The 22013-nt window shown below is 42.8% G+C and overlaps 1 non-coding gene across 1 annotated transcript; it reads right to left on the reverse strand.

Annotated features, from left to right (window-relative positions):
- Nucleotides 1-18733: 18733 nt before the first annotated feature.
- On the reverse strand, nt 18734-18933 carry LOC111590632 (U2 spliceosomal RNA). Its single transcript, XR_004855698.1, has one exon. It is a non-coding gene; the product is annotated as a U2 spliceosomal RNA (small nuclear RNA).
- Nucleotides 18934-22013: the final 3080 nt, after the last annotated feature.

Consider the following 22013-nt stretch of genomic DNA (forward strand, 5'->3'; position numbering starts at 1 on the left):
ACACCCTGCCCAATCAGCATCGTAATAACCAATTAAATCAAAGGTGGATCCCCTGGGATACCAAAGGCCAAACTTAGGAGTATAAACTAAATATCTCAAGATTCATTTCACGGCCCTAAGGTGAACTTCCTTAGGATCGGCTTGGAATCTTGCACACATGCATACAGAAAGCATAATATCCGGTCGTGAAGCACATAAATAGAGTAAAGAACCTATCATCGACCGGTATACCTTTTGATCTACGGATTTACCTCCCGTGTCGAGGTCGAGATGTCCATTGGTTCCCATGGGTGTCTTGATGGGCTTGGCAACCTTCATCCCAAACTTGGTAAGAATATCTTGAATGTACTTCATTTGGCTAATGAAGGTGCCCTCTTGGAGTTGCTTGACTTGCGATCCTAAGAAATACTTGAACTCCCCCATCATTGACATCTCGAATTTTTGTACCATGATCCTACTAAACTCTTCACATGTAGATTTGTTAGTAGACCCAAATATAATATCATCAACATAAATTTGGCATACAAACAAATCATTTGCAATTGTTTTAGTAAAAAAAGTAGGATCGGCTTTTCCGACTTTGCCATTAGCGATAAGAAAATCTCTTAGGCGTTCATACCATGCTCTTGGGGCTTGCTTGAGCCCATAAAGCGCCTTAGAGAGTTTATAGACATGGTTAGGGTACTCTCTATCTTCAAAGCCGGGAGGTTGCTCAACATAGACCTCCTCCTTGATTGGTCCATTGAGGAAGGCACTCTTCACGTCCATTTGATAAAGCTTGAAGCCATGGTAAGTAGCATAGGCAAGTAAAATGCGAATTGACTCAAGCCTAGCTACGGGTGCATAGGTTTCACCGAAATCCAAACCTTTGACTTGTGAATATCCCTTGGCCACAAGTCGGGCTTTGTTCCTTGTCACCACACCATGCTCATCTTGCTTGTTGTGGAATACCCACTTGGTTCCTACAATATTTTGGTAATGATGTGGAACTAAATGCCATACCTCATTCCTCGTGAAGTTGTTGAGTTCCTCTTGCATCGCCAACACCCAATCTGAATCTTGAAGTGCTTCCTCTACCCTGTGTGGCTCAATAGAGGAAACAAAAGAGTAATGTTCATAAAAATGAGCAACACGAGATCGAGTGGTTACCCCCTTATGAATGTCGCCGAGGATGGTGTTCACGGGGTGATCTCGTTGGATTGCTTGGTGGACTCTTGGGTGTGGCGGTCTTGGATCTTGTTCATCCTCCTTGTCTTGATCATTTACATCTCCCCCTTGATCATTGTCGTCTTCTTGAGGTGACTCATCTTCTTGATCTTCTCCTTCATCATCTTGAGCCTCATCCTCATCTTGAGTTGGTGGAGATGCTTGCATGGAGGAAGATGGTTGATCTTGTGCTTGTGGAGGCTCTTCGGATTCCTTAGGACACACATCCCCAATGGACATGTTCCTTAGCACGATGCACAGAGCCTCTTCATCATCTAATTCATCAAGATCAACTTGCTCTACTTGAGAGCCGTTAGTCTCATCAAACACAATGTCACAAGAAACTTCAACTAGTCCAGTGGACTTGTTAAAGACTCTATATGCCCTTGTGTTTGAGTCATAACCAAGTAAAAATCCTTCTACAGCCTTAGGAGCAAATTTAGATTTTCTACCTCTTTTAACAAGAATAAAGCATTTGCTACCTAAGACTCAAAAATATGAAACATTGGGCTTTTTATCGGTGAGCAGTTCATAAGATGTCTTCTTGAGGATTCGGTGTAGATATAACCGGTTGATGGCGTAGCAGGCGGTGTTGACCGCCTCGGCCCAAAATTGATCTGAAGTCTTGTACTCATCAAGCATGGTCCTTGCCATGTCCAATAGAGTTCTATTCTTCCTCTCCACTACACCATTTTGTTGTGGCATGTAGGGAGAAGAGAACTCATGCTTGATGCCCTCCTCCTCAAGGAAACCTTCAATTTGAGAGTTCTTGAACTCCGTTCCATTGTCGCTTCTTATCTTTTTGATCCTTAAGCCGAACTCATTTTGAGCCCGTCTCAAGAATCCTTTCAAAGTCTCTTGGGTTTGAGATTTTTCTTGCAAAAAGAATACCCAAGTGAAGAGAGAATAATCATCCACAATAACTAGACAGTACTTACTCCCGCCGATGCTTATGTAAGCTATCGGGTCGAATAAGTCCATGTGGAGCAACTCAAGCGGCCTGTCGGTCGTCATGATGTTCTTGTGTGGATGATGAGAACCAACTTGCTTCCCTGCTTGACATGCGCTACAAACCTTGTCTTTCTCAAAATGAACATTTGTTAGTCCCAAAATGTGCTCTCCATTTAGAAGCTTGTGAAGATTCTTCATTCCAACATGGGCTAGTCGGCGGTGCCAGAGCCAACCCATGTTAGTCTTAGCAATTAAGCAAGTGTCGAGTTCAGCTCTATTGAAATCAACTAAGTATAGCTGACCCTATAACACTCCCTTAAAGGCTACTGAATCATCACTTCTTATAAAGACAGTAACACCTACATCCATAAAAAGACAGTTGTAACCCATTTTGCATAATTGAGAAACAAAAAGCAAGTTGTAATCTAATGAATCTACAAGAAAAACATTAGAAATAGAATGGTCAGGTGATATAGCAATTTTACCCAATCCTTTGACCAAACCTTGATTTCCATCCCCGAATGTAATAGCTCTTTGGGGATCTTGGTTTTTCTCATAGGAGGAGAAAATCCTTTTCTCCTCAGTCATGTGGTTTGTGCACCCGCTATCAATGATCCAACTTGAGCCCCGGATGCATAAACCTACAAAACAAATTTAGGCCTTGTTCTTAGGTACCCAAACGGTCTTGGGTTCTTTGACATTAGAAACAAGCACCTTGGGTACCCAAACACAAGTCTTTGACCCCTTGTGTTTGCCCCCAACATATTTGGCAACTACTTTGCCTGATTTGTTAGTTAAAACATAAGATGCATCAAAAGTCTTAAATGAAATGCTAGGTTCATTTGATGCAATAGGAGTTTTCTTCTTAGGCAATTTAGCATGAGTGGATTGCCTAGAACTAGATGCCTCACTCTTATACATAAAAGCATGACGAGAGCCAGAGTGAGACTTCCTAGAGTGAATTCTCCTAATTTTGTGCTCGGGATAACCGGCAGGGTATAAAATGTAACCCTCATTATCCTGAGGCATGGGAGCTTTGCCCTTAACAAAGTTAGATAATCTTTTAGGAGGGGCATTAAGCTTGACATTATCTCCCTGTTGGAAGCCAATACCATCCTTAATGTCAGGGCGTCTCCCATTATAGAGCATGCTTCTAGCAAATTTAAAATTTTCATTTTCTAAGTCATGCTCATTAATTTTGGCACTAAGTTGAGCTATGTGATCATTTTGTTTCTTAATTAAAGCTAGGTGATCATGAATAGCATCAACATTAATGTCTCTACATCTAGTACAAATAGTAACATGCTCAACGGTAGATGTAGAGAGTTTGCAATTATTTAATTCAACAATCTTAGCATGTAAAATAGCATTCTCATCTTTAAGATTGGAAATAGAAACATTGCAAACATCTAATTCCTTAGCCTTAGCAATTAATTTATCATTCTCAAACTTAAGGCTAGTAAGAGATTCACTCAACATGTTAATCTTAGCAATTAAACTAGCATTATCATTTATAAGATTAACAATTGAATCATTACAAACATTTGATTTCTCAACCTTAGCAATTAATTTGGCATTTTCAATTCTAAGGCTAGAAATAGTGTCATGGCAACTGCTGAGCTCATTAGTTATTTTTTCATTTTTCTCTACCTCCTGAGCATAAGCATTTTTAGCCTTAACATGCTTTTTATTTTCTTTAATAAGGAAGTCCTCTTGGCTATCCAAGAGTTCATCCTTCTCATGAATAGCACTAATTAATTCATTCAACTTATCTTTTTGTTGCATGTTAAGATTGGCAAAAAGAGTAAGCAAGTTATCCTCATCATCACTAGAATTATCCTCATCACTAGAGGTTGCATACTAAGTGGAGGATCTTGATTTTACCTTCTTCTTCTTGCCGTCCTTTGTCATGAGGCACTTGTGGCCGATGTTTGGGAAGAGAAGTCTCTTGTTGACGGCGATGTTGGCGGCGTCCTCATCGGAGGAGTTGGTGGAGCTCTCGTCAAAGTCCCACTCTCGGCAAACATGGGCATCGCCGCCCTTCTTCTTGTAATATCTCTTCTTCTCCTTCTTCTTCCCCCTCTTGTCGTTATCCCTGTCACTATCACTAGATAAAGGACATTTAGCGATAAAATGACCGGGCTTACCACATTTGTAGCAAATCTTCTTGGAGCAGGACTTGTAGTCTTTCCCCCTCCTTTGCTTGAGGATTTGGTGGAAGCTCTTGATGATGAGTGTCATTTCCTCATTGTCGAGCTTGGAGGCGTCGATGGGGACCCTACTTGGTGTAGAGTCTTCTTTCTTCTCCTCTGTTGCCTTGAATGCAACGGGTTGCACATCGGGTGTGGAGGAGGCGCCTTGCTCGATGATTTTCTTGAAGCCTTTGATCATCAATTCAAAGCTCACAAATTTTCCTATCACTTCCTCGGGAGACATTAGTTTATATCTTGGATCACCACGAATTAATTGAACTTGAGTGGGATTAAGAAAAACGAGTGATCTAAGAATAACCTTGACCATTTCATGGTCATCCCACTTGGTGCTCCTGAGGTTGCGCACTTGGTTCACCAATGTCTTGAGCCGGTTGTACATTGCTTGTGGCTCCTCCCCTTGGTGAAGCATGAAGCGACCGAGCTCCCCCTCGATCGTTTCCCTCTTGGTGATCTTGGTCACCTCGTCTCCTTCGTGCGCGGTTTTGAGCACGTCCCAAATCCCTTTGGCACTCTTCAACCCTTGCACCTTATTATACTCCTCTCGACTTAGAGAGGCGATGAGTATAGTGGTGGCTTGGGAGTTGAAGTGCCGGATTTGGGCAACTTCGTCCGAGTCATAGTCTTCATCCCCCGGCGATGGTACCTGTACTCCAATCTCAACAACATCCCAAATACTAGTGTGGAGTGAGGTTAGATGGTGCCTCATTTTGTCACTCCACATATTATAATCTTCACCATCAAACATGGGTGGTTTGCCTAAAGGGACGGAAAGTAAAGGAGTACGTTTGGAAATGCGAGGATAGCGTAGGGGAATCTTACTAAACTTCTTGCGCTCATGGCGCTTGAAAGTGACGGACGACGTGTCGGAGCCGGAGGTGGATGGCGATGAAGAGTCGGTCTCGTAGTAGACCACTTTCTTCATCTTCTTTTTCTTCTCGCCTATCCGACGCGACTTGTCGTGTGAAGGGGATCCCTTCACCTTGTTGCTGGACTCCCCAGATGGAGCCTTCCCAAGGCTTGTGGCGGGCTTCTCGCCGGTCACCATCTCCTTCTTGGCGTGATCTCCCGACATTACTTCGAGCGGTTAGGCTCTAATGAAGTACTGGGCTCTGATACCAATTGAAAGTCGCCTAGAGGGGGGTGAATAGGCGGAATCTGAAAATTATAAACTTAAACACAACTACAAGCCGGGGTTAGCATTAGAATTATAAACGAGTCCGGAAGAGAGAGGGCGAAAACAAATCGCAAGCAAATAGAGAGTGAGACGCGGTGATTTGTTTTACCGAGGTTCGGTTCTTGCAAACTGAAAGGGAATTAGGCTTACACCTATTTCCTAATTGATTTTGGTGGTTGAATTGCCCAACACAAAAAATTGTACTAACGAGTTTGCTCTAGTCTACAAGTTTTACAGGTGCCAAAGGTTCACAATAAACCAATAAAAAGACCAAGAAAGGGTTCAAACAAAGAGAGCAAAAGACAACCCAAAGGCACCCTGGTCTGGCGCACCGGACTGTCCGGTGCACCACCGGACAGTGTCCGGTGCATCAGGGCACTCGAGGCTGAACTCCTCACCTTCGGGAAAATAGGAGGCCGCTCCGCTATAATTCACCGGACTGTCCGGTGTGCCAGCGGAGCAACGGCTACTTCGCGCGCAACGGTCGACTGCAACGTATTTAATGCGCGCCTGTGCGCGCAGAGGACAGAGCACGCGCAGTTGGCGCACCAGACAGTCTACAGGACCTGTCCGGTGCACCACCGGACAGCCCAGGGCCCCCACAAGTCAGAGTTCCAACGGTCGAACCCCAACGGCCTGCTGACGTGGCTGGCGCACCGGACAGTGTCCAGTGGCGCACCAGACTGTCCGGTGCGCCATGCGACAGCAGACTTCCAACGACCATATTTTGGTGGTTGGGGCTATAAATACCCCAACCACCCCACATTCAATGTAATCCAAGTTTTCCACCTTCAACACATTACAAGAGCTATAGCATTCAATTCTAGACACAACCAAAGAGATCAAATCCTCTCCCAAGTCCGGAATCACTCCAAATCAAATAGTGACTAGAGAGAGTGGCATTTGTGTTCATTTGAGCTCTTGTGCTTGGATTGCTTCTTTTCTTTCTCATTCTTTCTAGTGATCAAACTCAATTGTAACCAAGGCAAGAGACACCAATTGTGTGGTGGTACTTGCGGGAACTTTGTGTTCCGTTTGATTGAGAAGAGAAGCTCACTCGGTCTAAGTGACCGTTTGAGAGAGGGAAAGGGTTGAAAGAGACCCGGTCTTTGTGACCACCTCAACGGGGAGTAGGTTTGCAAGAACCGAACCTCGGTAAAACAAATCATCGTGTCTCACTCTTTATTTGCCCATGATTTGTTTTGCGCCCTCTCTCTCGGACTCGTTTATATTTCTAACGCTAACCCGACTTATAGTTGTGCTTAAGTTTATAAATTTCAGATTCGCCCTATTCACCCCCCCCCCCTCTAGGCAACTTTCAATTGGTATCAGAGCCCAGTGCTTCTTAGAGCCTAACCGCTCGAAGTGATGTCGGGAGCATCCGCCAAGAGGGAGTTCGGGACCGGCGAGAAGCCCGCTACGAGCCATGAGAAGGCTCCATCCGGGGAGTCCGCCAACAAGGTGAAGGGATCCCCTTCACTCAACTAGTCGGGTCGGAGCGGTGACAAAAAGAAGAAGATGAGGAAGGTGGTCTACTACGAGACCGACTCTTCATTGCCATCCACCTCCAGCTCCGACATGTCGTCCGTAACTTCTAAGCGCCATGAGCGCAAGAAGTTTAGTAAGATTCCCCTACGCTATCCTCGTACTTCCAAACGTACTCCATTACTTTCCGTCCCATTAGGCAAACCACCTATGTTTGATGGTGAAGATTATAATATGTGGAGTGATAAAATGAGGCATCATCTAACCTCATTCCACACTAGCATTTGGGATGTTGTTGAGATTGGAGTACAGGTACCATCACCAGGGGATGAAGACTATGATTCGGACGAGGTCACCCAAATCCGACACTTCAACTCTCAAGCCACCACTATACTCCTCGCCTCTCTAAGTCGAGAGGAGTATAACAAGGTACAAGGGTTAAAGAGCGCCAAGGAGATTTGGGACGTACTCAAGACCGCGCACGAAGGAGATGAGGTGACCAAAATCACCAAGCGGGAGACGATCGAGGGGGAGCTCGGTCGGTTCCGACTCAACCAAGGCGAGGACCCTCAAGCCATGTACAACCGCTTGAAGACCTTGGTGAACCAAGTGCGCAACCTCGGGAGCACCAAATGGGATGACCATGAGATGGTCAAGGTTATTCTAAGATCCCTCGTTTTTCTTAATCCTACGCAAGTTTAAATAATTCGAGGTAATCCTAGATATACACTAATGTCTCCCGAGGAGGTAATAGGAAACTTTGTGAGCTTTGAGTTGATGATCAAAGGCTCAAAGAAAATCATCGAGCTAGATGGCCCCTCCACATCCGAAGCACAACCGGTTGTATTCAAGGCAACGGAGGAGAAAAAGGAGGAGTCTACATCAAGTAGACAACCCATTGATGCATCTAAGCTCGACAACGAGGAAATGGCGCTCATCATCAAGAGCTTCCGCCAAATCCTCAAGCAAAGGAGGGGGAAGGATTACAAGCCCCGCTCCAAGAAAGTGTGCTACAAATGTGGTAAGCCCGGTCATTTCATTGCTAAATGTCCATTATCTAGTGATAGTGACAGGGGCGAAGACAAGAAGGGCAAGAGGAGAGAAAAGAAGAGGTACCACAAGAAGAGGGGCGGCGATGCCCATGTGTGCCGTGAGTGGGACTCCGACGAGAGTTCCTCCGACTCCTCCGACGAGGACGCCGCCAACATCACCGTCACCAAGGGCCTCCTCTTCCCCAACGTCGGCCACAAGTGCCTCATGGCCAAGGACGGCAAAAGGAAGAAGGTAAAATCAAAATCCTCCACTAAATATGAAAGCTCTAGTGATGAGGATAACTCTTGTGATGAGGAGGATAATTTGCGCACCCTTTTTGCCAACCTCAACATGCAACAAAAGGAAAAATTAAATGAATTAATTAGTGTTATTCATGAGAAGGATGACCTCTTGGACTCTCAAGAGGACTTCCTAATTAAGGAAAACAAGAAGCATGTTAAGGTTAAAAATGCTTACGCTCTAAAAGTAGAAAAATGTGAAAAATTATCTAGTGAGCTAAGCACTTGTAATGATATAATTGCCAACCTTAGAAATGAAAATGCTAAATTAATTGCTAAGGTTGATTCTAATGTTAGTGATGTTTCAATTCCCAATCTTAGAGATGATAATGTTAATTTACTTGCTAAGATTGAAGAATTGAATGTTACTCTTGCTAGCCTTAGAAATGAAAATGAAAATTTGATTGCTAAGGCTAAGGATTTAGATGTTTGCAATGCTTCCATTTCTGATCTTAGAGATAAAAATGATATTTTACGTGCTAAGATTGTTGAACTTAATTCTTGCAAACCCTCTACATCTACCATTGAGCATGTTTCCATTTGCACTAGATGTAGAGACATTAATGTTGATGCTATTCATGATCACCTAGCTTTAATTAAGAAACAAAATGATCACATAGCTCAACTTAATGCCAAAATTAATGAGCATGACTTAGAAAATGAAAAATTCAAATTTGCTAGAAGCATGCTCTATAGTGGGAGACGCCCTGGCATCAAGGATGGCATTGGCTTCCAAAAGGGGACAATGTCAAACTTAGTGCCCCTCCTGAAAGATTGTCTAATTTTGTTAAGGGCAAGACTCCCATGCCTCAGGATAACGAGGGTCACATTTTGTACCCTGCCGGTTATCCCGAGAGCAAAATTAGGAGAATTCACTCTAGGAAGTCTCACTCTGGCCCTAATCATGCTTTTATGTATAAGGGTGAGACATCTAGCTCTAGGCAATCAACCCATGCTAAATTGCCTAGAAAGAAAACTCCTATTGCATCAAATGATCATAATATTTCATTTAAAACTTTTGATGCATCCTATGTTTTAACTAACAAATCCGGCAAGGTAGTTGCCATGTATGTTGGGGGCAAGCACAAGGGGCCAAAGACTTGTGTTTGGGTACCCAAAGTTCTTGTATCTAATGTCAAAGGACCCAAAACCGTTTGGGTACCTAAAATCAAAAACTAAACTTGTTTTGTAGGTTTATGCATCCGGGGGCTCAAGTTGGATCATCGACAGCGGGTGCACAAATCACATGACAGGGGAGAAGAAGATGTTCTCCTCCTATGAGAAAAACCAAGATCACCAAAGAGCTATCACATTCGGGGATGGAAATCAAGGTTTGGTCAAAGGATTGGGTAAAATTGCTATATCTCCTGACCACTCTATTTTCAATGTTTTTCTTATAGATTCTTTAGATTATAACTTGCTTTCAGTTTCGCAATTATGTAAAATGGGCTACAACTGTCTTTTTACGGATGTAGGTGTCACTGTCTTTAGAAGAAGTGATGATTCAATAGCATTTAAGGGAGTGTTAGAGGGTCAGCTATACTTAGTAGATTTTGATAGAGCTGAACTCGACACTTGCTTAATTGCTAAGACTAACATGGGCTGGCTCTGGCATCGCCGACTAGCACATGTTGGAATGAAGAATCTTCACAAGCTTCTAAAGGGAGAACACATTTTGGGACTAACAAATGTTCATTTTGAGAAAGACAGGATTTGTAGCGCATGTCAGGCAGGGAAGCAAGTTGGTGTTCATCATCCACATAAGAACATCATGACGACTGACAGGCCACTCGAGCTCCTACACATGGACCTATTTGGCCCGATTGCTTACATAAGCATCGGCGGGAGTAAGTACTGTCTAGTTATTGTGGATGACTATTCTCGCTTCACTTGGGTGTTCTTTTTGCAGGAAAAATCACATACCCAAGAGACCTTAAAGGGATTCTTGATACGGGCTCAAAACGAGTTCGGCTTAAGGATCAAGAAAATAAGAAGCGACAACGGGACGGAGTTCAAGAACTCACAAATTGAAGGCTTCCTTGAGGAGGAGGGGATCAAGCATGAGTTCTCTTCTCCCTACACGCCACAACAAAATGGTGTAGTGGAGAGGAAGAATCGAACTCTATTGGACATGGCAAGAACCATGCTTGATGAGTACAAGACTTCGGATCGGTTTTGGACCGAGGCGGTCAACACCGCTTGCTACGCCATCAACCGGTTGTATCTACATCGAATCCTCAAGAAGACATCATATGAACTCCTAACCAATAAAAAGCCCAATGTTTCATATTTTAGAGTCTTTGGTAGCAAATGCTTTATTCTTGTTAAAAGAGGTAGAAAATCTAAATTTGCTCCTAAGGCAGTAGAAGGTTTTTTACTAGGTTATGATTCAAAGACAAGGGCATATAGACTCTTTAACAAGTCCTCTGGATTAGTTGAAGTCTCTTGTGACATTGTGTTTGATGAGACTAACGGCTCTCAAGTAGAGCAGGTTGATCTTGATGAATTAGGTGATGAAGAGGCTCCACGCGTCGAGCTAAGGAACATGTCCATTGGGGATGTGTGTCCTAAGGAATCCGAAGAGCCTCCACAAACACAAGATCAACCATCTTCCTCCACGCAAGCATCCCCACCAACTCAAGATGAGGATGAGGCTCAAAATGATGAAGGAGAAGATCAAGAAGTTGAGCCACCTCAAGAGGAGAGCAATAATCAAGGGGGAGATGCCCATGATCAAGATGAGGAAGATGAACAAGCGCCAAGACCGCCACACCCAAGAGTCCACCAAGCAATCCAACGAGATCACCCCGTCGACACCATCCTCGGCGACATTCATAAGGGGGTAACCACTAGATCTCGTGTTGCACATTTTTGTGAGCATTACTCTTTTGTTTCCTCTATTGAGCCACACAGGTTAGAGGAAGCACTACAAGATTCGGATTGGGTGGTGGCGATGCAAGAGGAGCTCAACAACTTCACTAGGAATGAGGTATGGCATTTAGTTCCACGTCCTAATCAAAATGTTGTAGGAACCAAGTGGGTCTTCCGCAACAAGCAAGATGAGCATGGTGTGGTGACAAGGAACAAAGCCCGACTTGTGGCCAAGGGGTATTCACAAGTCAAAGGTTTGGATTTCGGTGAAACCTATGCACCCATAGCTAGGCTAGAATCAATTCGCATTTTACTTGCCTATGCTACTTACCATGGCTTCAAGTTTTATCAAATGGACGTGAAAAGTGCCTTCCTCAACGGACCAATCAAGGAAGAGGTCTATGTTGAGCAACCTCCCGTCTTTCAAGATAGTGAGTATCCTAATCACGTATATAAACTCTCTAAGGCGCTTTATGGGCTCAAGCAAGACCCAAGAGCATGGTATGAATGCCTAAGAGACTTTCTTATCGCTAATGGCTTCAAAGTCGGAAAGGCCGATCCTACTTTATTTACTAAAACTCTTGACAATGATTTGTTTGTATGCCAAATTTATGTTGATGATATTATATTTGGGTCTACTAACGAATCTACATGTGAGGAATTTAGTAGGATCATGACACAGAAATTCGAGATGTCAATGATGGGGGAGTTGAAGTACTTCTTAGGATTTCAAGTGAAGCAACTCCAAGAGGGCACCTTCATTAGCCAAACGAAGTATATTCAAGACATTTTAAACAAGTTTGGTATGAAGAATGCCAAGCCCATCAAGACACCCATGGGAACCAATGGACATCTCGACCTCGACACGGGAGGTAAATCCATCGATCAAAAGGTATACCGGTCGATGATAGGATCTTTACTCTATTTATGTGCTTCACGACTGGATATTATGCTTTCTGTATGCATGTGTGCAAGATTCTAAGCCGGCCCTAAGGAAGCTCACCTTACGGCCATAAAACGAATCTTGAGATATTTAGTTCATACTCCTAAGTTTGGGCTTTGGTATCCCCAGGGATCCACATTTGATTTAATTGGTTATTCGGATGCCGATTGGGCAGGGTGTAAAATTAATAGAAAGAGCACATCAGGGACTTGCCAGTTCTTGGGAAGATCCTTGGTGTCTTGGGCTTCAAAGAAGCAAAATTCCGTCGCTCTTTCTACCGCCAAAGCCGAGTATATTGCCGCAGGCCATTGTTGCGCGCAATTGCTTTGGATGAGGCAAACCCTTAGGGACTATAGTTACAAATTAACCAAAGTTCCTCTTCTGTGTGATAATGAGAGTGCAATCCGCATGGCGGATAATCCCGTTGAGCATAGCCGCACTAAACACATAGCCATTCGGTATCATTTTCTAAGGGATCACCAACAAAAGGGGGATATCGAGATTGCTTATATCAACACTAAAGAACAATTGGCTGATATCTTTACCAAGCCACTAGATGAACAAACCTTTAACAAACTTAGCCATGAGCTAAATATTCTTGATTCTAGGAATTTCTTTTGATGTTTTGCACACATAGCTCATTATTATACCTTTGATCATATCTCTTTCATGTGCTATGGTTAATGTGTTTTCAAGTATATTTCAAACCAAGTCATAGGTGTATTGAAAGGGAATTGGAGTCTTCGGCGAAGACAAAGGCTTCCACTCCACTCCATCAAATTACTTATCTTTCGCCGTCGCTCCGAGCAACTCTCCGTCTTTGGTATAATCTTCACTCATATTTTTGTTTGCCAAAGGGGGAGAAAGTAGTTCGAAGGGCTTATATTTCACTCAAGTATCCGTTTTTGGCAATTCATGCCAAAGGGGGAGAAAGTATTAGCCCAAAGCAAAAGGACCGTACCACCACCAATTTTCAAAATTTGAGTTAAGAAAAAGTCCTTGAAATGATGAATTTTTCAATTGATATCTTATTGTATTCAAAGGGGAAGAAAGTAGTATTTTCAAAATTGGTATCTTAAAACCCTCTTGAACACTAAGAGGAGGATTTTATTGAGGGGGAGTTTTGTTTAGTCAAAGGAAAAGCATTTGAAACCAGGGGAGAAAATTTCAAATCTTGAAAATGCTTCTCAAAATCTTACTCATTTACCCTTTACTATTTGCAAAAGAACTTTGAAAAGAATTTACAAAAAGTATTTGCAAAAACAAAACATGTGGTGCAAGCTTGGTCCAAAATGTTAAAAATATAAAGAAACAATCCATGCATATCTTAAGAATATATTTATTGGTTCAATTCTAAGTAATCTTTGCACTTACATTATGCAAACTAGTTCAATTATGCACTTCTATACTTGCTTTGGTTTGTGTTGGCATCAATCACCAAAAAGGGGGAGATTGAAAGGGAATTAGGCTTACACCTATTTCCTAATTGATTTTGGTGGTTGAATTGCCCAACACAAATAATTGGACTAACTAGTTTGCTCTAGTCTATAAGTTTTACAGGTGCCAAAGGTTCACAATAAACCAATAAAAAGACCAAGAAAGGGTTCAAACAAAGAGAGCAAAAGACAACCCAAAGGCACCCTGGTCTGGCGCACCGGACTGTCCGGTGCATCAGGGCACTCGAGGCTGAACTCCTCACCTTCGGGAAAATGGGAGGCCGCTCCGCTATAATTCACAGGACTGTCCGGTGAAGCACCAGACATTGTCCAGTGTGCCAGCGGAGCAACGGCTACTTCGCACGCAACGGTCGACTTCAACGCATTTAATGCGCGCCTGCACGCGCAGAGGACAGAGCACGCGCAGTTGGCGCACCGAACAGTCTACAGGACCTGTCCGGTGCACCACCGGATAGCCCAGGGGCCCCACAAGTCAGAGTTCCAACGGTCGAACCCCAACGGTCTGCTGACGTGGCTGGCGCACCGGACTGTCCGGTGCGCCATGCGACAGTAGACTTCCAACGGCCATATTTTGGTGGTTGGGGCTATAAATACCCCAACCACCCCACATTCAATGTAATCCAAGTTTTCCACCTTCAACACATTACAAGAGCTATAGCATTCAATTCTAGACACAACCAAAGAGATCAAATCCTCTCCCAAGTCCGGAATCACTCCAAATCAAATAGTGACTAGAGAGAGTGACATTTATGTCCATTTGAGCTCTTGCGCTTGGATTGCTTCTTTTCTTTCTCATTCTTTCTTATGATCAAACTCAATTGTAACCAAGGCAAGAGACACCAATTGTGTGGTGGTCCTTGCGGGAACATTGTGTTCCGTTTGATTGAGAAGAGAAGCTCACTCGGTCTAAGTGACCGTTTGAGAGAGGGAAAGGGTTGAAAGAGACCCGATCTTTGTGACCACCTCAACGGGGAGTAGGTTTGCAATAACCGAACCTCGGTAAAACAAATCATCGTGTCTCACTCTTTATTTGCCCACGATTTGTTTTGCGCCCTCTCTCTCAGACTCGTTTATATTTCTAACGCTAACCCGGCTTATAGTTGTGCTTAAGTTTATAAATTTCAAATTCGCCCTATTCACCCCCCCTCTAGGCGACTTTCACAAACCTACTCCCCGTTGAGGTGGTCACAAAGACCGGGTCTCTTTCAACCCTTTCCCTCTCTCAAACGGTCACCTAGACCGAGTGAGCTTCTCTTCTCAATCAATCGGGACACCAAGTCCCCACAAGGACCACCACACAATTGGTGTCTCTTGCCTTGATTACAATTGAGTTGGGAACAAGAAAGAAAGAAGAAAAGCGATCCAAGCGCAAGAACTCAAATGAACACAATTGTCACTCTCTCTAGTCACTATTTGATTGGACTGAACTTTGGACTTGGGAGAGGATTTGATCTCTTGTTTGTGTCTTGGAATGAAGTCTAGAGCTCTTGTATTGAATGCAAATGGCTGAAACTTGGATGCATTGAAGTGTGGTGGTTGGGGGGTATTTATAGCCCCAACCACCAAAAGAACCGTTGGTGGAGGCTGCTGTCGGACACTGTCCGGTGCGCTAGCCACGTCACTAGGCCGTTAGGGTTCAACCGTTGGAGCTTCTGACAGGTGGGCCACCGGACAGTCCGGTGGTGCATTGGACAGTTACTATTCACTGTCCGATGCGCCTTCTGCGCATGCTCTGACTTCTACGCGCGCAGGCGCGCACTGTAGCGTTTTACTGTAGCGTTGCAGACGACCGTTGGCGCGAAGTAGCCGTTGCTCCGCTGGCACACAGGACAGTCCGGTGCTACACCTGACAGTCCGGTGAATTATAGCGGAGCGGCCTCCAGAATTCCCGAAGGTGGCAAGTTTGGAGTTGGGTTCCCTGGTGCACCGGACACTGTCCGGTGGTGCACCGGACACTTTCCGATGGCACACCGGACAGTTCGGTGCGCCAGACCAGGGTTGCCTTCGGTATACTTTGCTCCTTTGTTTTGAACCCTATCTTTTGACTTTGTATTGGTTTGTTGTGAACCTTTGGCACCTGTAGAACTCATAATCTAGAACAAACTAGTTAGTCCAATAATTTGTGTTGGGCAATTCAACCACCAAAATTCATATAGGAAAAGGTTTGACCCTATTTCCCTTTCAGTCTTGTAGTGAGGTCCCCATCATGTATCTCTAGGTCTAGCCAATGGAGTTTCTTGGTGTTGTCCTTTTCCAAATGAAATCTCGCCATGATTCAATTTATCCACAAGAATTTTACAATGTTTATCAAGCAATACATCCATCCTCTTGCAAGATCCACAAACATTGTTCACAATCAAGGTCACTAGCTGGGCAACATCTTATGACAGAAACAACAACTAACTACAATTAGTAAGCAAAACAATAGATATAGAAAGCATAGGGGTTGTCATCACAAATTAACTTTTGAACACCATTGTGTTCACCTCTCGTATTAGAAGCTATGTCATAACTATGCCATCGTATTCTTGCAACTGCTAAAACATGGTCACTAAGCACCTCAACCACTGCTCTCTTTATTGCCTTAGATGTAGTATCTTCGATATGCTTCACACCTAGAAACCTTTTAATTACTTGACCCTTTTTGTCGACATACCTAAAAATAATGGCACAATAGTTAAATTAGAAACTTTGTAATGATATAATTGATCAATGAAATATAAGATATAAAATTAAATATGTACCTGATGACTATGGCCATTTGCTCTTGGACTGATATATCACGAGACTCATCAACAATATTAGAGAACAGACAATCACCCTTGTCTTCTTTTATTGCCCTCGATATTGCCTCAATGCAACAACTTGCAAGTTCTTTTTGAATTATTCCAGAAGTTATTTTTGCATTATGAGGAGAAAGCCCATCAAATGTCTTTCTCACTTCCTCGTTTCTAATTTCATACCACTCAAGAGTCTCAAGAAAATTCCCTTTATTTAGTGAAGTAATGGTTTTCATCATGGCCACAAAATGGTTCACCTTGCAATGCAAGCAGACTTACAATACCCAAAGAAGTTTCAATCGAGTTTCATACTTCATAAGTGCATCTTTGCTATGAGTTATGACTTTATGTTTAAACTTGATCTTTGATTATCAAATCCTCAAAAGTCGATCTTGTCTGGTTGTGCAAACTACTCACCCTCAACATGTTTTCTAAATATCAACTGAGCATTCTTCCATTGCTTGAAGCCCATTTTTTGTGAAGGTGTCATGATAGAATTTCTCATCTTTGAAATCATCTCTAAAAAGGTAGCGATAATAGCAATAAGACCTATCCTTCACCAAAGTATATTCCAAACCACTGTGTTACTTAAATCATTATTCTTGAAATGACCTTTTATCATGTGCTTTGGGAAAATTATGACCAATGGTTGGATTGGACCTTTTTATATGAATGCCCTCTTAACTTCACTTCTAATATTAGGAGGAAATTGATCAGTTACAATGTGAAGATAGGGATCAGAGATAATATGATCCATATGAAACTCATTGATTATACATGTAACAATGTCATTTCTTTCACATTGGACCTCTACATCGTCCTCTAACTGAAATCCAATAACTTACTCCACTATTGACGATTGTCCACCTTTTGTCCAACTACACTCCCATGAGTACTTGAGTTTGGGCTACTAGATGGCCAGCTAAAATAACTCTTAAAATCTATGAATTTGTGACTTCCTTGTGTTCCTTTTCCATGTCCTATTTCCCTTTGATTTGGCATCATTATCACCTGCGAGTTTGCGAAAAACAACAACATTCAAACTAACTAATACTGCAAAATGTGCATGCCACAGGGAATGAAGTAGTTGCTTACAAGGGTGAAGGAAATGCTGAAACAGCCAATCAAGGAGGCATGGAGTCCTCTCAGTTCATTGTGGCGACTAGTGACGAGTTAGCTTGCATAGTTTTCCTCCTTCCAAGCCATAACGAAGGCAAAGGATGGCAGGTGGATGGGTGGAGTCTAGAGGCGGCGACTAGAGGCGGGGTTGTTTGAGCGGCTAGCGGTGGGTGCAGTCGCGTAGGTCGTAGGCAAAGTCGTCACTTGTCGGGGCGTATGGCTGATGGCCAGATGTGGATGGCAGTCGACGGAGGCCTTTGGGTGGGGTGAAGCTTTGGAGGGCGTAGGGACACCCAGGTGACCAAGCGTCGAGCACAATGTAGGTAGATTGGCGAAGGTCTATGGCCTATGGGAGTTGCACGACGGCAGGTGAGAGTGATTAGTGGAGTCGTGGAGAGGGTGAGGGGTTGAGGGCATGAGGCACTTGGGTAGGGTCGAATCTATTAATTTTTTTCAAGTTTGGTATGGCTCGGGCTGTAATAGGCCATCATGGGCCCTCTGCCCTAGTCTATAATTAAAGGGTTCCCTCTTTTAGTTTCTTGGCTAGGAAGACGGTGGCCATGAGGGTGAATATATTTAAGATGATAGAAATTAAACAATGTGGAGGGTTACCATCACAATCACCCCTAAGATGGATTAACACATGAAGAAAAATCAGAGTGATGGATTAAGACACGAAGAAAAACCGGAGTGTGGAGGATCGTCTTCACCCTTGTTCTCGATGACCACAATCACGTCTAACTTAAACACTTTAGAAGTCGCACACGCAACCGGATTAAAGTCGTAGCAAGCCACAGTGAACAAGCTAATGCGACCCAAGCGCCTTAGCCTTGACCCTTCCCTTGCTTTGTCCACCTTCACCTCCATCTTCACCATCGTTGCACTAATCTTAGCGTCACGTTCTCTTCTTATTTAGTTACCACAGGCATCGCCCAACTGATCTCTCCCACCTTCTGACACGCCGTCTCGATCACCACTGCTCGGTCTGACATTCTCCCTAGAAACTCTCTTCTAAGTCTGTAGACCAAGAAAACCCTCAAACCCTAACATCACAACCTGCTTCATCTCCAATGGTGGTAACCTTTTGTATTCTAGCATGTGCATTCAGAAGCATCTCTACATGCACGCACTTGGAAAGAAGCATTTAAAATGCAACTAGTACAATGCCCTGTGATGGCACATAATCATATTTGATGATCTTGATTAGGGTGGGCTAGACCTCACCAACAGTGCAATGATTGAGCGACACACGAGGGCCATTAAACCCCGTGAGGTAGACCCCCCCACAAAAAATACCCATAATAAATAAATTAAATATCAAATTGAACATGGTCCATTTACCATATATTAAACTAGTAAGAATAAATTACACTTTATCTTAGCCAAAAGATCGAGAAATATATGAGCTGAAAAGAAGTCTGGCCCTTTTTTATAGCACGCTCGGTCGTTCGTCCCCCCTTTAGCTAGTGGGGTGGTACTATGTGTAAGTGTTGCGTGCGGCTTCCTGTCGTATTGAGCTTGGTGGTTTGTCGTGGTCTATCTATGGGGTATCGATCTACTAATAGGAAAGAAACAAGGGAGAGGACACACTCGTGTTGGCTTGGTACGGTGTGGACTAACGACCCACACGAGATGGGAAGAACAAATCTACACGTTTTGTACAACACACGATGCATGCATGGAACTCGTGTGTTTAAAAGAGTGGAGATTTTGGATTTATATCTTGTGTTGATTCACTATTGCTAACGGTTAGCATCTTGAAACCTAAAAAACAATTCTTAAAATTACTAAATTTTTCAATTTGGCAAAACATATTAGGAGCAATAGAGAAGATCTTTTCTAATAGTTGTTGTAAAAAAATTTACTCCTAAAATATTACAAATTTGGGTTTACACCATAATTTGCCAAACAGCTCCTCCGACACAGGCCAGCTAGCTAGGATGAACGACCTGACCATGACAGCCTCCGTTCCCTTGGCGTGTGTTGCTGGCGTAGACGCTACCGAGACCGAGAGGTAGCCGCGTTGCGTGACGAGTTGCCCCCCACTCTCTGGTTCTGCGCACGAGGCGTCCAAGAACACCGTACGTACGTGGTGGGCTCCGGTAAGGGCCGCGCCGGCGCCGCCACGCAGGCTGCACTTGTGCGTCGACGTCTCCTCGAGTCTGCACAGTGCCTTCGCGTGCGCCTCGCCCCTATGCTATGGGCATCCGCGACCTCACCACGGAAGTGCAGGCCCTATGGTAGCAGTTCTCCCACAGCATGTGTCCCTGCATGGGGCAGGAGCAGGACTTGTTTGCGTCGGTGTCATCATCGATGTTACTGGGGGCACTACCGGAATTTGGCTCTTTGCCGAGTGCTATATTCTTTGCCGAATGTTTTATTTCGGGCACTCGGCAAAGAGCTCTTTGCCGAGTGCCACACAAAAAACCCTCGGTAAAAGAAAACACTCGGCGAAGAAGCTCTTTGCCGAGTGTTTTATTTTTGACACTCGGCAAAGAGTTTCTTTGCCGAGTGTCTTTTTTTGACACTCGGCAAAGGGCTCTTTGCCGAGTGTCACAAATACAACACTCGGCAAAGAGCTCTTTGCCGAGTGTTTTTTCTCCAACACTAGGCAAAGACAATTTAAAAATCACATTTTAAAGTAGTAAATTAATTCAAATGAAAAAGTTTTCAACTACAAATTTGTATAACTCATCATGATGTACAATTTATATATTGAACATTTCTTCATATGACAAAATAAAAATAAATTTGTTCACAAAACCTATATCTCTCTCGTAGTTTATGAAACTACGAGAGAGACGTATAGAATTTGTGCATATTGTTAGAACCATCATCTGAGATAAATAAATTACCAAACAACCAAAATAAACTTTGTAGATCTTGAGAAGTTATAGAAGTTTATAGTTGACAACTTTTTCATTTGAAGTCATATTGTCAACGAAAACTATGTCTGAATTTTAAAAATTTAAAATTTGAATTTTGAAAACGACTTCGAAAGATAAAACCACCAACATGAAAGTTGTAGGTATTGAAGAGTTATGAAACTTTGTAGTTGACAATGTTTTAGTTTGAAATCATCTTGTTATGCAAAACTATGTTTGAATTTTGAAATTTGATTTTTTCAAACTGTTTCGGATGGAAAAACCACCAAAATAAAAGTTGTAGGTCTTGAAATGTAATGAAACTTTGTAGTTGACAATTTTTTTGATTTGAAATCATCTTATCATTGAAAATTTCGTGTGAAGTTTTTAAATTTAAAATTCAAATTTTATAAATGGTCTCGGATGTAGAAACTATTAAAATAAAACTTTTAGATCTCAAAAAGTTATGCAACTTTATAGTTGGTCACATTTTCAAATGAACTCATTTAGTGCCTTAAATAATCAAATTACTCTCGATTTGTTATAGTACATGAGGAATGAAAACGTAGTATAAACATAATTAGTGTAGTAGTGTAGTGGTATAGGAGGATATGCGCGAGAGAGAGGTTAATAGGGTAGGGTTGGAGAGTTGTTCCTAGAATTTAAAAAATATTTTGCTGTTTTTTTTAATTTTTTCGATTCTTAATTTGCCGAGTGCTTTTTGACACTTTGCCGAGTGTCCGAAAAAAAGCACTCGGCAAAGAACCCTTTGCCGATGAAATCTTTGCCGAGTGTTCTTACACTCGGCAAAGCCTTTGCCGAGTGTAAAATAGTCTTTGCCGAGTGTCTTAGACACTCGGCAAAGAACGCGATTCCGGTAGTGGGGGAAAGAGTTCGCAATTCGTGCAAGGATACGCGCCACTGTGACTGTACAGACGATCTTTCCATGCGTGTGGGAGGTCGTTTTAGGATTAGCAGCTGTTGGAAATAATTTATTTTCCAGTCTTATTAAACATTCTAAATTAGAAGAATATTTTGGATATAAAGACGCTGTTAGGTGGGCTACTGCGTATGCCTGGTCAATAATACACATAAGCTCTATAGTGACGGTTGTAAAGCTATTTCTACTAACGTTTTTCATAACCGTCAGTAACAGGGACCAGTAGAAATAATCTTTTTTTACAGGCGGGTAACTTAGAACCGTCATTTCCACTGGCGGTCGACATAATAAAACGCAGTGAAAATGTGTTTTAAATAGTTAAAAAATATTTTTATTAGGAAGAGGGGCCTCGACATAACAAGTCGTGGCATTTTTCGCACAAAATACAGGGCTACGCGGCCAGTGGGAATCAAACCCACCTATCACTTACTTCATATTTATATTGTGGTTTTGTTGCCCACATATTATAACCAAGCGAGTGTAAGTTGATTGTTTCAGGCTGTAAACGAATTCAAACGAAAAAGTTGTCAAAAAAGTTTTATAACTTTTAAAGTTCTGCAACTTTTGTTTTGACACTTTTCCTATATGTGGTCGTTTACAAAATTTACATTTTGAATTTAACAAATTTAGATAATATTTTTGAGAGCCGAAACGATTTAACAACTACAATATTTCATAA

This window comes from Zea mays, chromosome 1 (genome assembly GCF_902167145.1).
Source record: "Zea mays cultivar B73 chromosome 1, Zm-B73-REFERENCE-NAM-5.0, whole genome shotgun sequence".
NCBI classification, from domain to species: domain Eukaryota; kingdom Viridiplantae; phylum Streptophyta; class Magnoliopsida; order Poales; family Poaceae; genus Zea; species Zea mays.